The sequence below is a fragment of the Rhodnius prolixus genome, unplaced genomic scaffold (genome assembly GCF_049639745.1).
Source record: "Rhodnius prolixus isolate KJV_2025 unplaced genomic scaffold, Rpr scaffold_14, whole genome shotgun sequence".
In the NCBI taxonomy this organism is placed as follows: domain Eukaryota; kingdom Metazoa; phylum Arthropoda; class Insecta; order Hemiptera; family Reduviidae; genus Rhodnius; species Rhodnius prolixus.
In genome coordinates this window covers 1218608-1238515 of record NW_027411594.1, presented here as the reverse complement: position 1 = coordinate 1238515, position 19908 = coordinate 1218608, and the positions used below count along the sequence as shown (strand labels likewise).

Genomic DNA, 19908 nt, shown 5'->3' with positions numbered 1-19908 from the left:
GATTGTACCATAAAGAGGAAGAAACGGCCTCTTACCTGTTATTCGATTGCTTTGCAATCGAGAGATTGCGCTACGATATCTTTGGCACCTTGAGGCCAGAGGAGATTATAGAGCAGAAGGAACTGGTAGGGAAATCCCTCAACCTTCTTAGAAGGGAAGGCACAATAAGCCTCTTAGCGGCTGCGGTGCCGTGGGGCATGGGTCCCGTCCCGCCGTTTAAATCTAATCTAATCTAATCGGGGACAGTGGTCGACTCTAAAAAAGGCTACTGATGAGTTTGGGCCTAGAATGCAATGGTAGACTTCTTATATTCTGTGAAGAAATGGTGGAAACTCTAATCCACCTCTTAAGGTCTCAACTGCGATGCCATTCATGATTTAAGGAAGTTTCAAACACTTGGGTAATCCACACCTAGTGCGCTAGAAGGACGTACCCTCCTTAAAACCATCACACATTCTGGGATTTATTCGTTATCTAAACCAAGAAGTGATCCTATAGGGATTCGCTTTCACCAGTACTTTGCACAATAGATCTTTAAGGTCGCACCCTTCGTACCTTTTTCCCTCTCCCAAAATGCTCTTTGTATGAAACTTTTAACCATAAAATTTTGCTGGCTTTTCTTTAACCAGAACTTTTAGTTCTGGTAAAGAGATGTCTCTGTAAAACGTCATTTAAATGTTAAAGAGCGGCAATCTCCAAATATCTGTGTAATAAGAATTCAATTTTTAAAAAAAATAATTCAAAATTTGAGGGAAATCTCTCTGAACTGGTCCCTTTACTGTATAAATTTAAAGTTTTTAAATCTTTTTGCCCAAGATATTTCAAGAAAATGTCAACTTAAATTGTGATTAGAAAAACGCAAGTGTGTGATTCACACCAGACATCTAATTACTTACTTACTCACTATCTGGTGCAACAGTCCTTAAAATAGGACCTGGATCTCCTCAACAAGCTGCCCCCATCCGCTCCGGTCTGCGGCCTTAAGGCGCCCCCATCTTCTTACTCCAGCCCGACGAATGTTTTATAGGCTATTATCTTAGCCTTGCGGGACAAACCGCGAAACCTTTTTTGAATAGCGAAGAGGCACCCAGACAGCTAATTATTCGACTTCATTCCCATTTTTTTGAGTTCAATGTAATTCTGAAATTTCCTCAATCAAATAGCCTGCAATAATTAATCGTAAAGCTCAATAAGAATTGAAAAAGAAAGAATAGAAAAATGCTATCTTCGCCTCAAATAAAATAATAATCATTTTCAGCCTGCAAATTTTGTACTTTACTCCATTTGTAATTATTGTATGATTTTTTTTTTTTTGTCTTCTTTCAAAAGAAATAAGCTAATTTGTCAAGTAAAGAGAAAGTTTGTTAGGTACTGTTGAATATTAGGGCATAAGAACCCTTGTAGGGCGGGCCTTGTTGTGCTGATTAATTTCCAGCCATAGTTATAGAGAATTATTCCACTGCCTTTGGAAGTTACTGGGAGGCGGCAACAACCGTAGAATTATTAATGAAGTAATCGATCTCTTGGCCTTGCCTTATGGTTCTACATATAGTACAACTTATTATGAAGTTGTCGTCTAAAAACTGTATGAAACTCTCGTGTGTTTATTATATAAATGGGACTTTACCAAGTTATTCTCTGAATTTAATTTAATTTTTTTCTTTTTGTGGTTTATTTTATTATATAAATCTATATTATACAGATAATATTAAATTTAATTTGTTGCAAATTGGTTTTTATGAATACAATGGTAGAATTACAAAAGTTTGGTATTGTTTCTGCGGTTATTTTAGAGTTGAACTTCTGAGTTATGCCTTGATATGTGATCCATAGACACATTTACAATGTTGTCTAAAACTACATTAAACATTTAGCTAGTCTTTACTGTTCTACTATTTCTATAAATTCTATTTCCATATTCACTTTACAAATGTATCCATTCTCTATTGTCAACTTTAACCTTTTGTCTTGCGTTTGAAATACACTTCTCCAATTTCTCTTTACTCTTACTGATAAAAGAAACATCGCGTTTGTGCAGATTTTGGTGTTTGGACTTGAAAATTTTCCGTTTTGAGGTCCTTTGAATCGGAAAAAGTGATTTTTACAGCTACTGTGGTCTTCACTCAGCTAATCGATTCGAATTTGGACATATATTAGGGGCCTATCGCTTTAGTTCGAAACTTATTTCAGTCTGTATTGATTTTAGAGGGTTTCTGCTACAACTGTGACGTCACTCTTCGTTTAATGTCATTTTATTTAAGGGAAACTTGTATAATATTGAAGTTAACTATCTGTTATAAGTCAATTCCTGTTTCCCAAATAATTTAACTAGATAAAATGCCGTAAGACAATGTTTCGTCAGCGGTCACTTAGGGCAAATTTATTTCTTTGCTTTAATTGATTCCTCCCCTCCTTAGTTTAGTTGAAGTGTAGTCAATTAAGTTAAGTCAGTAAAGGACTTCTACTTGATTAAGTGATTTCTTTCGTATCTAATTAGGGCTTCGTTTAACCAGTAATCAATGCAATTAACTCATCATGAAGCTTTTACTTTAGAAATGGCTGAAGATTACACAGAGTAACTATTAGGGTAAAAATCTTTAACAACTTGCCAAATCCTTTACTAAATGGACTTATATTTAACATTAGCTCCATAGGATTTGGGTTCTATCCCAATAGTTCCAAGATACAGACGTGCTTTTTGCGGCTATTTAGGCTATTAATTAAAAATAAAATCGTTATAAAAAAAAAAATCAGAAAAATTATGAGGCTAAAAAGTTCAAAAACATTTTTTGAAAAATGTTTTCTTCCATGACATTCTTAATCTGGGTGTTCCTCCCAAAATGTAATATATATTGAATATAAAATATATAAGATATGCTAATTTTTGGGACAGCTACTTAATAAAGTATTTTACTACAAGTAACAGGTTATAAGATAAAGAAGGTTAAATTTTGATTGTTTTTAAATTCCTTCAAATTTCAAAGCTCTATATCTCTCTTCCTATGGTTCTGATTATAATGATTCCTCTACCGAATTGTAGAGAAAAGTTTATTGTATAACTGATATAAACAGCAATGTTTTAGTGATACAAGTTTTTGAGATATTCATGGTTAAGTTTTGGAGGTGTTGCAAGTAGTTCAAATTTCAAACCTCTATATCTCTCTTCCTATTGTTCTGAATTTAATGATTCCTTTACCGAATTGTAGAGAAAAGTTTATTGTATAACTGATATAAACAGCAATGTTTTAGTGATACAAGTTTTTGAGATATTCATGGTTAAGTTTTGGAGGTGTTGCAAGTAGTTCAAATTTCAAACCTCTATATCTCTCTTCCTATTGTTCTGAATTTAATGATTCCTTTACCGAATTGTAGAGAAAAGTTTATTGTATAACTGATATAAACAGCAATGTTTTAGTGATACAAGTTTTTGAGATATTCATGGTTAAGTTTTGGAGGTGTTGCAAGTAGTTCAAATTTCAAACCTCTATATCTCTCTTCCTATTGTTCTGAATTTAATGATTCCTTTACCGAATTGTAGAGAAAAGTTTATTGTATAACTGATATAAACAGCAATGTTTTAGTGATACAAGTTTTTGAGATATTCATGGTTAAGTTTTGGAGGTGTTGCAAGTAGTTCAAATTTCAAACCTCTATATCTCTCTTCCTATTGTTCTGAATTTAATGATTCCTTTACCGAATTGTAGAGAAAAGTTTTCTGTATAACTGATATAAACAGCAATGTTTTAGTGATACAAGTTTTTGAGATATTCATGGTTAAGTTTTGGAGGTGTTGCAAGTAGTTCAAATTTCAAACCTCTATATCTCTCTTCCTATTGTTCTGAATTTAATGATTCCTTTACCGAATTGTAGAGAAAAGTTTTCTGTATAACTGATATAAACAGCAATGTTTTAGTGATACAAGTTTTTGAGATATTCATGGTTAAGTTTTGGAGGTGTTGCAAGTAGTTCAAATTTCAAACCTCTATATCTCTCTTCCTATTGTTCTGAATTTAATGATTCCTTTACCGAATTGTAGAGAAAAGTTTATTGTATAACTGATATAAACAGCAATGTTTTAGTGATACAAGTTTTTGAGATATTCATGGTTAAGTTTTGGAGGTGTTGCAAGTAGTTCAAATTTCAAACCTCTATATCTCTCTTCCTATTGTTCTGAATTTAATGATTCCTTTACCGAATTGTAGAGAAAAGTTTTCTGTATAACTGATATAAACATCAATGTTTTAGTGATACAAGTTTTTGAGATATTCATGGTTAAGTTTTGGAGGTGTTGCAAGTAGTTCAAATTTCAAACCTCTATATCTCTCTTCCTATTGTTCTGAATTTAATGATTCCTTTACCGAATTGTAGAGAAAAGTTTATTGTATAACTGATATAAACAGCAATGTTTTAGTGATACAAGTTTTTGAGATATTCATGGTTAAGTTTTGGAGGTGTTGCAAGTAGTTCAAATTTCAAACCTCTATATCTCTCTTCCTATTGTTCTGAATTTAATGATTCCTTTACCGAATTGTAGAGAAAAGTTTATTGTATAACTGATATAAACAGCAATGTTTTAGTGATACAAGTTTTTGAGATATTCATGGTTAAGTTTTGGAGGTGTTGCAAGTAGTTCAAATTTCAAACCTCTATATCTCTCTTCCTATTGTTCTGAATTTAATGATTCCTTTACCGAATTGTAGAGAAAAGTTTTCTGTATAACTGATATAAACAGCAATGTTTTAGTGATACTAGTTTTTGAGATATTCATGGTTAAGTTTTGGAGGTGTTGCAAGTAGTTCAAATTTCAAACCTCTATATCTCTCTTCCTATTGTTCTGAATTTAATGATTCCTTTACCGAATTGTAGAGAAAAGTTTTCTGTATAACTGATATAAACAGCAATGTTTTAGTGATACTAGTTTTTGAGATATTCATGGTTAAGTTTTGGAGGTGTTGCAAGTAGTTCAAATTTCAAACCTCTATATCTCTCTTCCTATTGTTCTGAATTTAATGATTCCTTTACCGAATTGTAGAGAAAAGTTTTCTGTATAACTGATATAAACATCAATGTTTTAGTGATACTAGTTTTTGAGATATTCATGGTTAAGTTTTGGAGGTGTTGCAAGTAGTTCAAATTTCAAACCTCTATATCTCTCTTCCTATTGTTCTGAATTTAATGATTCCTTTACCGAATTGTAGAGAAAAGTTTTCTGTATAACTGATATAAACATCAATGTTTTAGTGATACTAGTTTTTGAGATATTCATGGTTAAGTTTTGCAGGTTTTGCAAGTAGTTCAAATTTCAAACCTCTATATCTCTCTTCCTATTGTTCTGAATTTAATGATTCCTTTACCGAGTTGTAGAGAAAAGTTTTCTGTATAACTGATATAAACAGCAATGTTTTAGTGATACAAGTTTTTGAGATATTCATGGTTAAGTTTTGGAGGTGTTGCAAGTAGTTCAAATTTCAAACCTCTATATCTCTCTTCCTATTGTTCTGAATTTAATGATTCCTTTACCGAATTGTAGAGAAAAGTTTTCTGTATAACTGATATAAACATCAATGTTTTAGTGATACTAGTTTTTGAGATATTCATGGTTAAGTTTTGGAGGTGTTGCAAGTAGTTCAAATTTCAAACCTCTATATCTCTCTTCCTATTGTTCTGAATTTAATGATTCCTTTACCGAATTGTAGAGAAAAGTTTTCTGTATAACTGATATAAACAGCAATGTTTTAGTGATACTAGTTTTTGAGATATTCATGGTTAAGTTTTGGAGGTGTTGCAAGTAGTTCAAATTTCAAACCTCTATATCTCTCTTCCTATTGTTCTGAATTTAATGATTCCTTTACCGAATTGTAGAGAAAAGTTTTCTGTATAACTGATATAAACATCAATGTTTTAGTGATACTAGTTTTTGAGATATTCATGGTTAAGTTTTGGAGGTGTTGCAAGTAGTTCAAATTTCAAACCTCTATATCTCTCTTCCTATTGTTCTGAATTTAATGATTCCTTTACCGAATTGTAGAGAAAAGTTTTCTGTATAACTGATATAAACATCAATGTTTTAGTGATACTAGTTTTTGAGATATTCATGGTTAAGTTTTGCAGGTTTTGCAAGTAGTTCAAATTTCAAACCTCTATATCTCTCTTCCTATTGTTCTGACTTTAATGATTCTTTTACCGAATTGTAGAGAAAAATCTGCTTTATAACTGCTATAAATAGCTATCTTTCTCTTACAGCTATTAAATTGAAGTATTACAATCACATACCCTTATGATGGCCATTTCTTTTATAATTTTTTTTTATAATAATGATAAAATGTATATCACATCTTCATAAATGAATAGGCACTATATTTTAGCTCTATTCTCAATTATTTTTGTAATTGATCTCTATTATGCTCTTTATTCTGTAAAATCACATTAAAATAGAAAAATACAAAGTTAGAGTTGGTTTAAATTTGAATCACAAAATTTGTCTCTTCAATTCGTATTCGAGAAAAAAAACTATGACCGTAAATGTGCTGTGTACGGTATTTGAGTAGATGAATCCGTAAATTTGGTATTCCTAATCATAAACTGAACTCTTCAATTTCTTGCTACTTTATTTTGAGTTCGAAACTAAGGTTTCGGGATTATGTGTTAAACAGGAAATAAGATATTACGTACTTGTTTATTTTACTGTTTGCACTATACTTTTTCAGACTGCAAAATGTTATTTTTTTGTGTCCCAATGCGAATTGAATGCCACCAGTAATAGGATCCGCTAGAAGGAAAATTGGACGTCACAAGTCCGCTGTCTCTGTAATTAAGTTGTTCCTTGTTACTTTTTAAGAGAAATTAATTTTCTCTACGATCGTCTTTTATTATGATTCTCTCTTTTTCTCAAAAACTTTTCTTCCTTGAGTAATTTTCAGCAATTTTATTTTCTTAAATTATGATCAACAGTTAATAAGGATGGTTGGCACAAAGGTTTATCAGATAAAACTAGACCCTTCTATAATTAATTACTGAATGATTTTATTTCTAGACACGTAGTAGTTTTGGTCCAAACGTCACCGCACTTTTTGTTGGAAGAGTACTTCCGGCATGGAGCCCACAATTCTTTCCCACTTTTCAAAGTTAATTAATTTTTTGTTTCACGAATGTTACTAAGTTCTTTAATTGTTGTCATAACTTTTGCCACATTTGATACCATTCGCTGTTTAAATGAATTTGAAAATTGTGTGGTAGTTCCTAGCACAAATAATTATTCAATTTATTATTAATTCAGTTGTCTTATATTAATTATAGAATTTCAACTTTCTCTACAGTTATTGCATTATTAGATTAACCCCATTATAAAGGAGAGCTAAGAGTTGCGTACATTTCTCTGCATTCCCATACAATTAACACGGATGTATATAATCAAGTCACATGTTGTCCCCTGTCTACAGCTTCCCAAGTCTCTCGCCTTTTCTCAGATTTGAATATTGTATTAATCATGAGAGAAGTCTTCTAAGTGCCCTACTAACTTAGATAAACAATCCAAAGAGAAATATTTATCTATAAATTCTGATTTTAATGTCGTACTTATAAAGTTTACATAACTTATTAAAGGAGTTAGAGTAGTTTTATTAGATTAACATTAATAAGAATTTATCTTTGGGATGTTAAATAGAAGGAAATGGTAAGAAAATAAAGAAGAGATCTTCGTGTTTCCTGTAAGGAAGTAATTGAGAATAAGAACTTAGGGGTGTGAACTGTCCACAACTGATGGAAGATAATGCTTTTGTAAAGTGGAATCCGATGCGATAAATAAGACCGGTGTCGATTCAACCTTATTGCTTATACAGAACAAATGGTCTAGCTAGGGTGTGTACGTAGGGTGGAACAGAAGCTTTGTGTTGGTATAGGGTTTTTAGGGTTAGGGCAAACGCTTCTTTTTTCTTCTCTTTTCACTCCTCTTCTACAAATTGCCTTGCCGTTTAGAGGAGGAGGCAGTCGGTTGGGAGTCCACATGTAAACAGAACTTCTTGTTAACCCTATTTTAGGGGCTGCAACACCTCTCCTCGCTTATCTCCCTCCTAACTTCACCTACTTACTCCTGTCTAGAGCTCCTAACCCCTCTTATAATCCTGCCCTTCCACATGTACATACTAATGTCACCGTAATGAGACTTTAATCTTCTACTCCTTCCACCACATCCTCTCGCAGATATATTCATAAGATTGTTATCAGCTAATTATCCTTAAACCAATTGAGAACTCCTTAAATATTAAATAAGTTCCTCAATTACTTTTACTGTTATGTTATCTGGAAGATTATATGTAATTTGGAGCTAGTCCTGGACTGCCTCATAACTTAACAATTTCCCGCAATAATTATCTAGTGATATAGTTAGAAATAGACAAGATAATATATTTACAAAGTTATAGTAACTTTTTAGTTATGATTAAGTTAGTAAATGTAAGTTTTGAGTTTAGTTATGTTTTACATACTTGATGAGTTTGTGTTACTATTACTGGGTAATTACAATATCAGAAACTTAAACTGGTCCAAAATATCTTCTTCATTAAAGAGGATGTTTATTTTATCAAGGGAGTGTGATTTAGTAGCAGGTAGATGTGCAATAATGTTGTGGGTATTTTAGAGCAACCACTTTGTTAAAGCAACAACGGAATATATGTAATTAATGAATCATTTGAAATAAATAATAGAATAGAACAAGACCAACGCTTGGCAATTATAGAATAAAGATCGATGGCTAGACAAAACGGCTAGGTGAACTTATACTTCTAATTGTCGCTTGCTAAATATGGCTGTCTGTACAGGATGGTTGCACTATCCATCTTTGATTAGTTTACTAATTTGAAAAAGGAAAACTAGACCTTTATCTACCTTCAATCGTTTTATTATTTCAAATTATTTTTTGCATTTTTTTTTCTAATTTCCTCAGTCTCAGTTTTCCATGTGATTCTGCTGCAGTTACAGTTAGTTGCTGAAGGAATTGGTTTACTGGGCTATCGTTCTATTTTATAGTGTCCTGAAAAGGGTTTACTCGGCTATCGTTCTACTTGATGGTGTCCTGAAAACGGTTTACTAGGATATCCTTGTAATTGACAGTGTCCTGAAAAGGGTTTACTCGGCTATCGTTCTACTTGATGGTGTCCTGAAAACGGTTTACTAGGATATCCTTGTAATTGACAGTGTCCTGAAAAGAATTTAATAGATAAATAGATACAAATCTAAGCTATCTATCTAAGCAATCTACTAATCAACAATCTAAGCCAAGAAGATGAACTAAATTTCAGTTCGAAACTGAAATAAACTGACCAAAAAACTAGTAGATTCCTAAGAAATAATATCTTATTAAATTGTTTGATCTTTCAAAATGTTCTTAAAAGCCTTCAATCTTTCTTTACTTTCTTTCTCAAAAGTTCATGTTCTTAGTTAATGAGATTCTATTCTATAAAACAAAATTTTGCTCGTGTTTTATATCTACGTGGTATCTCTAAGACGCAATGCGATCGCCCAGCTGGCTTACAAATGTGACTTTTATCTGCAGCGAACTGGAGTAAAGGACCATAAAATTTACTCTGAAAGTTCAAATTTAGTCCCTGAAATTAAGTACATGGGGAAACTGCGACTTTACAAATAGATTTTTCTTGAGTTTTCTTAGGTTTTTTTTGTTTTTCGAAATTGACTTAATTTGCAACTGCAACGTATGTTGCAACAAATAAATGTGATATAATATAACAATGTCATGAATTTAGATAGGAGAAGGCACCCAATGGAGGACACCCCCATAACGTGCTCTTGCTATACTGCTCTTATGAGGAGAGTAGATCACTGTGGCCATCTTCTCTTCAATCACGTTAGAGGATTACCTGGTAATGTGGAGGAAGATAGGTGGTTCTATGAGAGGGTTAGGGATGAGCTGCTATAGAGGAATGAAATTTGAGGGAAACGAGTTTCAGCAAGATCTTTAATGAAAGGGATTTTAAGATCATTAAGGATGGTGAGGTTAGATACATAACGTTAAGAAGTTTTCTGTGGTATTTTTGACTGTAATGTCTGGAGGTGTAGAGAGTTGTAACGCTTAATCTTTAAATTTTAACTGATTATAATTTTAAGAGAGCATTTTTAGAGACCTGAATGGGCGAGTTTTGTAAATTATTTTGGCTTGAAGTTATTTTTATTTCTTTCAATTAAATTCAAACTAGGTATATTTACCTAAGTATGGGGAGGATAGCGGATAATTTATTGCAATATCTTTCAAGGGTACCACTCCATCTCTGAGAAGGAATTCCCCGTCATGGTTATTATTGGAGGCGGTAGATTCTGTATGCGGAATATGAGTATTATATATTATAAATCTTATAAACCTCGCGCACACAAAAACACAATAAAGTATATATATACATTTCCTCCTACTGCCCCTCACCACGCCCAAAAAAAAGAAAATCTGCCCCCGGAGATTTATTGCAGAAACCCATCGTAAATTACGTAAGAGGGTAAAAATCTAGTTGAAGAAATGTTGGTGGTTGAGGTGCGCGCTAGCAAAAAAAAAGAAAGTTGGTGAAAGAGATCCAAACTGTGTGGTGTGGAGGCGGCGCGGAAGACATGACGGGGGCCGTAGTGAAGATTTGTGGCGGCACGCAGCACGAAGCGAGTCATCGTTCGTTCGCTTTTCTTCTTAGCACCAGCTTTTAGCTACTTTTCCCCCCACCCCCTCCTTATGCTTTGTTTATATAATTTAACGAACTTGAAAGGCAGGACAGAAAGAAAAGAAGGGATTGTATATAAACTAGCCATCCATTTAATAAATCTTTTGCTATATTTATTGCTATTGGTGGCTTTTTTTGGAGGGGGGTGGTCGTGGATAGGGGCTCGCCAGAATGGGGGATGCTGCTGTTCCCTTATTTCATCACATTAGGCATTTTCTCTCTCTCTCCCTCTCTGAGGAAGTGAAGTTCCTGTGGGTAACTACCCAAACTGGACTTACACTGACAGCCCTAGCAACTCGAGACTATACCACTGGATCTACAGAAGTATTTGTTGATTATTTTTTCAATTAGAGATAGAGAGAAAAACAAAAATTCTGCTGCAAACACTTTCCTTTTTCTCGATGAAAAATCTCAAAAAAAAAGTCTCGATGTTTAACTCTTTTTTTTTTGTATTTTCCCGAATTCCAAATTTTAAAACCTATTTCTAGTCCTTTCTAGCCTTTAACTTTATTGTTAAACTAAACATTTATCTAAGTGCACTTTAATCTATCCCATCAACCCCTTAGAAAGACCTAAAACTAGTTTTACCTAGAAAAATAACAGGTTGCATTTATGCAATATATTGAACATGTCATTAGTTTGGCAGTGCTTGATAATATCGCTGATTTTAATTCCATCGTAGGGATGCATGTTTATTGTATTAGCCTCGGACTTCCACCCATAATCAGAGGTAGAATAATCAGTCAGGTGTAGAGATTTCAACTTCACTTATGTTTTCGACTCGCTCTATTCTTGCGGTAGTTTGCATGGTGAGTTCATGTGTTATTTAAAAATGTTACCTAGTAATTGTTTAAGCGATCTTTACGTTTAGTTTAACATGTGCACTAAACGTTCCGAATCTTTAAACAATCACTAGGTATCGCTAAATTTTTATTTCATTATTTTTTACAAAATGTTTTATTTTCGATTTATTAACACTTCGAGTAACACATGTACACACCATTTAACCATCCTCGTTCAGTCAGCTAGTGTACAGCGAGACGGTAACGTAATTGTAGTCGAAATGTTCTACTCCAAACTGATTATATACAATTTATATAAAGCCACATTATGAGCGAATAGGGCAAGATTGATATAACGAAGTTGACAGTGAGGATTTAGTACTTTATAAGTCATAAACCTAAGTAGCTTTAATTTAATTTTTCAGAGAAAAGTGTTTCTACGAGGTTGGCTGAAAAGTAATGCACTCATGCAAGTTCGGACAGAAAGTATATCAAAGTACAATCCTTAAGCTTCACAATTATTTATTACTTTTCAATGTAGTCACTATTAACGCTAACACATTTCTCCCAACGTGAAACAAGTTTTTCCATTCCGTCACTGAAGAATTCTTTTGACTTTTCTTGAATCCAGGACGTGGCAGCTGCCTTCACCTCATCGTCTGAGGGGTACTAATTACCCTTGAAGTCTCTCTTGAGTAGGGGGGAAAAAAATAAAAATCGTTGGGGCCAAGACCTGGGGAATAAGGAGGATGTGGAATTGGTTCAAACTTCAGTTTTTCCAGAGCCTCTGCAGTTTCGCGCGAGGTGTGAGGACCAGCGTTGTCATGTTGCAAGAGGTGCCAAGCTGCCTCTAACATGACAAACTCGACGTCGGAGGTTTCTTAGAGTCTCTACGTACCGAGAAGTATTTACCGTTGCCCCTGGATCCAGGAAAATCGGTCACATAAACTTGGTGAGCATTCCAAAACGCAGTCAGAAGAATTTTTTTTTTTTTTTGCGGACGGTTGTGTTTTGAACTTTTTCGGCCGAGGAGAAGACGCATGTCGATATTCAGTGCTGTGCCTTTTCTCTTCTGGGTCGTAATGATGGATCCATGATTCGTCCTCTGCCACAATATTCAAAAGAAAGTCGGTAGACATAGCACCAGTAAATGTATCCATACTTCGGCGTCTAAAAATACGCTGGCTGAACCCATCGAGTTCAAACTGCGCATACGTAATAAGGGGAAATGTGACTTCCAAATGGCACCTCACGCGCTTTTTGAAGCTCTTCGTTCGCGCTCGGCAAGCATGTGTGCATTACTTTTCAGCCAACCCTCTTAATAAAAGTAACCGACCTACAGATGTGCAATAAATATGTCCTGTTTGTCAGGAAATGCAAATAAATCGATCCAAAAAATCAGTTAAGTGATTCTTCCGGGACCGAACCAATTTCTCTCTGTTTCTCTATCGGTCAGCCACTTTCAGACAATTTTCTAAACATTTTTCCATGACTCCAGAGAAATACGGACATTTCCAGTACTTATTTCCGCTTGTGCTCTATGCTTAATAATTGATTCAATAGATGTTTTTTCTTTTTTTAAATTATAAAATAGAAAATTAAATAATTGTATTTTTTTAACAGTAACAGGAAAAAATTAGCATGCCACTTTAGGTAATACGAATATATAGATTAATATCTCAATATTAAAAACCTACAGTGTTATCACATAATATTCCGACTTTTATTTTATTAATAATAACTTCTCATTATATATATATAAAAGTTAATTACAGTTTAAATGATTGATATAAGTAGTTAATATGTGCGACATCATGCAACACACTTTTTATCGCAATTACTGATTGGATCATCTGCCTAACCACCGATGTGGCGGAAGTGGAAACAATATCGCTAATAATAAAATTCACAATAAAATACCACGAACATTCCCCAGTCACACATTCAGCTCGTTAATAATTTATTCCTAATTAGTTATTCTGCGATATCAATGGGGGGGGGGGGGGGGGTAAAAAAGGCTTCAAAATGACCTTTTCATTTTAGCCATTGAAAATTGGTAAAACTGGAGATACAAAATTTGAAGTAATATGGCGCTTGAAGCGTTTGAAAACTAATTTAATACTTTTCAGTGTACATTATACTGAAATGGCACGTTAGAGGCTAAACTACCGCCTTTCCCCTTCTCTCAAGGTGGCCCTAAAATTATTTTAATACGTGAACTTGCCAAAAATCCGATATACAAATTTTCATCAAAAACTCTCATTTCATCCCTCAACCCTTTAGCTGCAAACTTGTCTTCAACTGCGCTACCCTCCAATCCTCGAAGACGGTTGAGGCGCCGTTGGCCCCGTGACCAACTGGGTGACTAATGGCGGCCATCAATGGATGACCGTCATTCGCGTCTGCCTCGCTATTTATTTATACACTTATCACATTTACTTATTGTACCCTTCAGGTACAGGTGTAAATTTCAATAAAAAGATAAAAAAATACGTGTTATAGATCTTTCGTTATTTAAATTCAGTTCCAATAGGATGAAAAAACAAATGCCATTTTAGTCAAGTAAAATTTATTTTGCCGAGCTTTCGACCTAGGGACTAGGTCATGGACAGTCCATGAACAGACAAGACAGTAGACACACCAACCCTGAAATGTAAAAGTATTACTTTGTAAACTAGCCCTGAAGATGACCTAGTCCCTAGGTCGAAAGATCGGCAAAATAAATTTTACTCGACTGAAATGGCATTTATTTTTTTATCCTATTGAAACTGAATCAGTCACCAAAAAGAATGAACAAGATAAACTCAGTTCGTTTTAGTCGATTATGAGGTTTCCAGATTAATCGTTTGTCGATCTAAAGTCTGTGGTATCGATCTTTTGAAACAGTAGGGGGGATAATATGGTAGAAATGTATGGTTAATTCATACTAAGATTTACGAACTCTGTATCTATAGACTCAGCTGACTATTTTACAGTTACAACATGGCGAAGTACTTTTACAACTGTTCCTTTAAACCTGACAAGATACTCTTATCTATTTGGGGGCAGTGTACTTATTGGAAATTCCTTCGAGATTGAGGTAGAGTTTGTTTTTAAAAAAAAGTAAAAAGTAATCGCCTATTTTTCAGGCGACCAATTAGGTGTCGTGGAGGCGACTAGCAAACATACTTTACTATAAATTTCTCATATTAACCATTAAATAAAATCCAAGGTCTAGATTGGGGAATCGAACCTACTAAACCAGCAATACATCTTAGCTTTGCGGGTCTAGCCTATAACCGCTCGGCTACCGTGGCCTCTGGTCTCCCTCTTCAGATCGCATAAATCTTTCGCTTTTTACTAAAGATTTCCATGGAGAGGGGGGGGGACTACTTGAAGAGTTTGTTTTATACAATATTCAAATCATTCGTGACCTTAACCGTGACATTTGGTTTATACAGAATTTGTTGTTTTGTCTGTCTTTTCCACTTTACATCAAGTGTAAACAACATATTCTGCGGTTTTTTCGGACATATGGTCAGTTGATGTTCATGTCCGCTACCAACATATCCGGCAGCTTCTCTTTTTTAGACACGTGATCAGTTTAATTAATTCTCAAACCAACATATCTACCGCAACTTCCTTTCTAAAACCCGGTTACTAAGTAATCATTTCCTTTTCTACTTTAAATCTAATCATTCAAAGACTTCCTTAAAGGATATCTTGCAGGATGTAGCCAGACACTTGTTTCTATATCTGCGCATCGTTTTCTAAAACATAGCTATACATTTATTCTGTGCTCTTTTTTCGACATTCTCAGATTTTATTAATAACAGAGAGAAAATTTCTGATTTGAAATACTTTAGTTAAGAAACAGTAAACTATTGTATCGTCTACAAAGCAGACGATCGAAACTACGTATCGAAATGAAACGACTTATACTTTAATCAATGTAGCCTTACGGATTATAGAACTATATAGGGTTCAACCAAACGCTTAAACTCTCCTAGTATCCAGGACCTTACATAATGCTGTAATTCTCCGCTAAATTACAGACGCTCCTGTTTACATAACTAAACTATACGTTAGGGCTAGATAAAGATCTCTACATGTTTTGCATAATACTAACAGCAAAATTCGATTATCGAAAATTTCATAATTCTCTTCATCTTTGCTCTAATCCTCCTCATAGAAGATCAAGCCAATACTAATAATTCCAGTCGACCTCCTGTTTACCTTGAGATCACCCGCGAGCCTAATAACTGTCAAAATTTCAAATCGGAACTGTTTACCGTTGGATAGTTTACCTTCTTGCCAGAATAACGCCAACATTGGACTAAACATATTGTAAAGTTTTTCGTTTTTCTCTATTTGAAACTTTGACTACAACTAATGGCTGCCACTAGTTATTAAATAATATGTGGGTTCGATAAATAATAAAACTCGCTAAACTTATAAGAACACTGATTTATTAACACATTAACATTTACTAGCAACTAACGCTATTCCTTGCATTTACCATTTACAACAGTCACAACAGTTTACTGTTACTTACTCACTACGTAAATACACCACAAAAACTGTTCCACGACTGATTACTGGTCCGCACTGCACTGAATTGCACTAGTCGCAGCTGCACTAAACAACTCTACTCACTAACTGACTAACCGCCTAACTGGCTAACTCTCAAGCACTCCGCAACACTGACTGTCTCAAAACTGTCCCTTCCGAACTGTCTCTCCAACTGTCCCTCACTCCAAATGTCACTACTCACTCCCACCTACGACTGTCTTACCCATACTCCCATTGGGGCCGTTCCCTTGGCCTTTATAGAGTGGTGGACTGTTATAGACTTCGGTCAGCCAACTTCCAGAACAATCTAGCCCCTTTCTTCTGTGGCTCAGGTCAACTTCCTTACAATATTTACTTACTGTTACTGACTCTATACATTGTAAATATCAATTTAAAAAGCAAAATGAACTTTACTCACGCGAAGACAAAATGTGTATTCCCATTTAAACTCAAAATAGAAAGTCTACTTAATCGCAACACTTTTTCTTACAAGGAGAAAGGAGGGGATGGCTTCCGGTAGTCTGGGATGTTCTAAAAATGTGAAATTCTACTCACCATCAAAGCTAACAACAACAACAACAGTAACATGACTTTTTTAATATTTCTACAAAAATTTATTCACCAATTACCTGGGCAATTCTCTCCGTTAGTTAATGAAACTTAATGGAAAGGTGGAAAAAAAAAAAACAACTATCGTAAACTGTAAAATACAAATAGATTGAGGTTAGGGTGTGTTTTTAGCCAGAATTGGGATCATGCAAAAGGTGGAAGGGTCTAGTGGAGAGCTTATCGAACAGCTAATAAAGTTGTCATTTCACATTGCAATCATTGGAATCACGCGAGCCAAAAACTTCTACAGCTAGCTCCAGGAGTACAAGAGAACACTGTGAAGCCGGCCCAGGTGCTAGAACACCGGCGCCACCTGCTGCCAACACTATTTACACATATACACTTCAACGCTGTAGCCTTTTCTTCTCTTTCTTCAGGGCTTCACTATAGCTCACACAAACAGGGGGAAAAATCTTTTCCGTCAATAAATCAGTCTTAAAATAAACACTACTCCTAGAGCCAATCACAGAAATCTTTTCCTCCCTTGACCTAATTTTTGTTGTAAAATCTTCTTTTTTTTTTTGTACCACACAGTTGTCCAACTCTCTTTACATTATTTTAAATGATTCTGTGAAAGTGAAAATGAGTTTTGTCATCAACAAAATGGATTTTAAATTTGTTATAATTGAAATAAGCAAAAGTTTTCTCGTTTAATTAAAACAGCAAAATATTTTACTTTATTAAAACACTTTGATATTTTATCCTACATTTATCTTTCGACTGGAGGTAACTGCAGATCATTCCCTCTACATTTACTTCTCTTTTTCAAACTTGTTTAATTCTTGAAGATGTTTTACAATATTACGGTCGCATAGCAATGCTGTATTTTGTCAGTTCGAGCCATCTCCTGGTTAATTTAGTGAACGAGCACCAAAAGAACGGTTATCTATTAATTGTGTATTAAAAATCATCGAATAATCTAAGTTTGTCTTATCCCGTTCTAAGATGGTATCCCATTTACTTAATGGGATAATGAAAAGAATTATTTACTTGTTTTAGTATTATTAAATTTGCCGACCTATATAGACTCTTAAATTTTATTATTTAAGCTTGTGTATCTTGGACGACGCACCAAATTACCCATTGAACTCAAACGCTTAATATACAGTACTATACAAACAGACTGTACGAACATTTCAATCAAAACTACTGCCGACAGATGGCTGACGCTCCTTTCTACGGTGACTAACCTCACTCTTGACAACGACCTCAAAATCCCCTTCGTACACCAACACGCCAAGAATAAATACCAAAAGATCCATACAGCTCTCTCGACTAGCTCTAATCCTCTAGTACTGTCACTCGCCTCCTCTGACATCCCTAATTCTCCTCGCCGACTGAATCGCCAGTGGCCCCGCGACTTCCTTACAATTTGAAGAACTAAAAATCATATCCTGTACTCCTGTAGAGAGTGCTACCGCTGGGCAGTTTCTTTCCTCCTGCCTTTCACGCATCCATTTATCCTTCATTCTCCCTATTTACTTATTGTATATTATATTGTACAGATTGTAAATAACGAAATAAATGAAAAAAAAAAGCTTGTTTAGCATTAAGAGGTTCTGAATACTTAGTCAGTACCACTGGTGCTAATGAAAACGAAGTTCGAAGCAAATTGATAGTCCTATTTTCAGGATAGAGGGGTTGCGCAATTTGAGCTCAGTTGCTCTAGATGCATACATATGTAGAGCTCAAAATGTTAAAGGAAAATCGTTGATAAAATTCTCAAAAAATATGTAATCTATAGATGAGTTTTTATAGTTTATTTTAAACTATGAGTTCTAAATCAAGCTCATTTCAGCAGCTATTGCAATCCCATAACTTACCTCTAAATGCTACCTACGTCGTAAGGTTGTTTTGTGCCCCCTTCACCACCACAGCTCTATAGTATGGAACGACTTGACCGCGTCGTATTGCACTTTGCCCAAAAGTGCTGCGATTATCTTTTTAGACTGTTGAATCGATTATAGTTGTGTACAATAGGTCTTACTATAAGTTCTAAACGTGCTTAAGGGGCAGGCGATTCTACAGTATAAAGAAATAATTCTAACCAAAAGTCTTGGACTCGAATTCACTAGCCGAAAGATGGGTTACTGCTACTTGTTGGGCTAATACTTTGTGAATGTGAAGTCTAACTTAATATTAACCTACAGTACAACCTCGATTAACCGGGCTGACCTCCGGCTATACCCACCCCGGAAAACTGAAATCCCGGTTAAGCCGAATATACAGTATTACACAGTAATACATAACTGTTTCGTCCCCGAGATCAACTCCTATCTTAGACGGCAATCCTTTTTTTATTTTTTACATACATATTTTTTATTTTATTATTTTTTTTGCCATCCCATGGTCTTTTGTAAGACTGTAGTAAATCCCAAGAAATTCAGTACTAATTGCACGATATTTTGGGTTTTTACATACAAACATTCATAATGAATGACCCTTCAAGAAAATCAGGTATAAAAGAGTTGCTGCCACGCCTACAATTATGTTACATCGAAAGACAAAAAATTTCCCTGTCGCCACTGAAAATTAACTTTTGTTTCGGCGCCGATCCAGGTGTTCTTATGATGACTTTACATGATCCTGGTTAATCCGAATCCCGGTTAACCGAGGGCCGGTTAATCGAGGTTGTACTGTATTTATTTTTATAATATAAATAACATGGCTGTAAGAAAAAGAAAAGGAAATCTGTTCTTTTAAATACTCACAGCTAAATAATTACCAAATCCTTGAAGATTTATTAATTGGTTCGAAACATGATGGATGCCAATCAGAACAAGTTGAATTATATCCCAATTGTAGGAAGATAGAATTTTGTATTCCATACCATCTGTTTCTCTCTAAATGCTCTCAAACACTAAGGATTGAGGTTTCCCTTGTGCTGGGTTTAAAGCACATTTTCCATCCACAAAGCACACCAACCACATACATACCCACAGAGGCAGAGCAAAAAAAGAAAAAAGAAAAAAAAAGATTGTTGGAGCGTGTGTAAGAAAGAGGGAGAACAACTGAGGAAAGAACAATTCTTTTGTTCTGAACAAAGCCTTTTACTTGGTTGCATTGTTGTCGGAAAATATGGTTACTTCTCTATTCCCAGTTTGTTATCCCGTCTTTTGAAATTTTCCGCAGACAGAAATATTAACAAAACCTCCTACCTGCCCAGCTAGGTTATCCACAACTGCAACTTCTTCGCTTATGACCTCTACGATTTTGAAACTAATTATGTGCTTTTCGAGTTCTGAAGATCAATA

General features: G+C 34.6%; 1 protein-coding gene and 1 pseudogene across 1 annotated transcript in view; both read left to right on the top strand.

The window, feature by feature from the left end:
- Window positions 1-19908, top strand: part of LOC141451627 (cell adhesion molecule 3-like) — a 133015-nt gene that overhangs the window by 46570 nt on the left and 66537 nt on the right. The gene's annotated exons all lie outside the window — the stretch shown is intronic.
- On the top strand, window positions 14792-14901 carry LOC141451937 (U5 spliceosomal RNA; annotated as a pseudogene).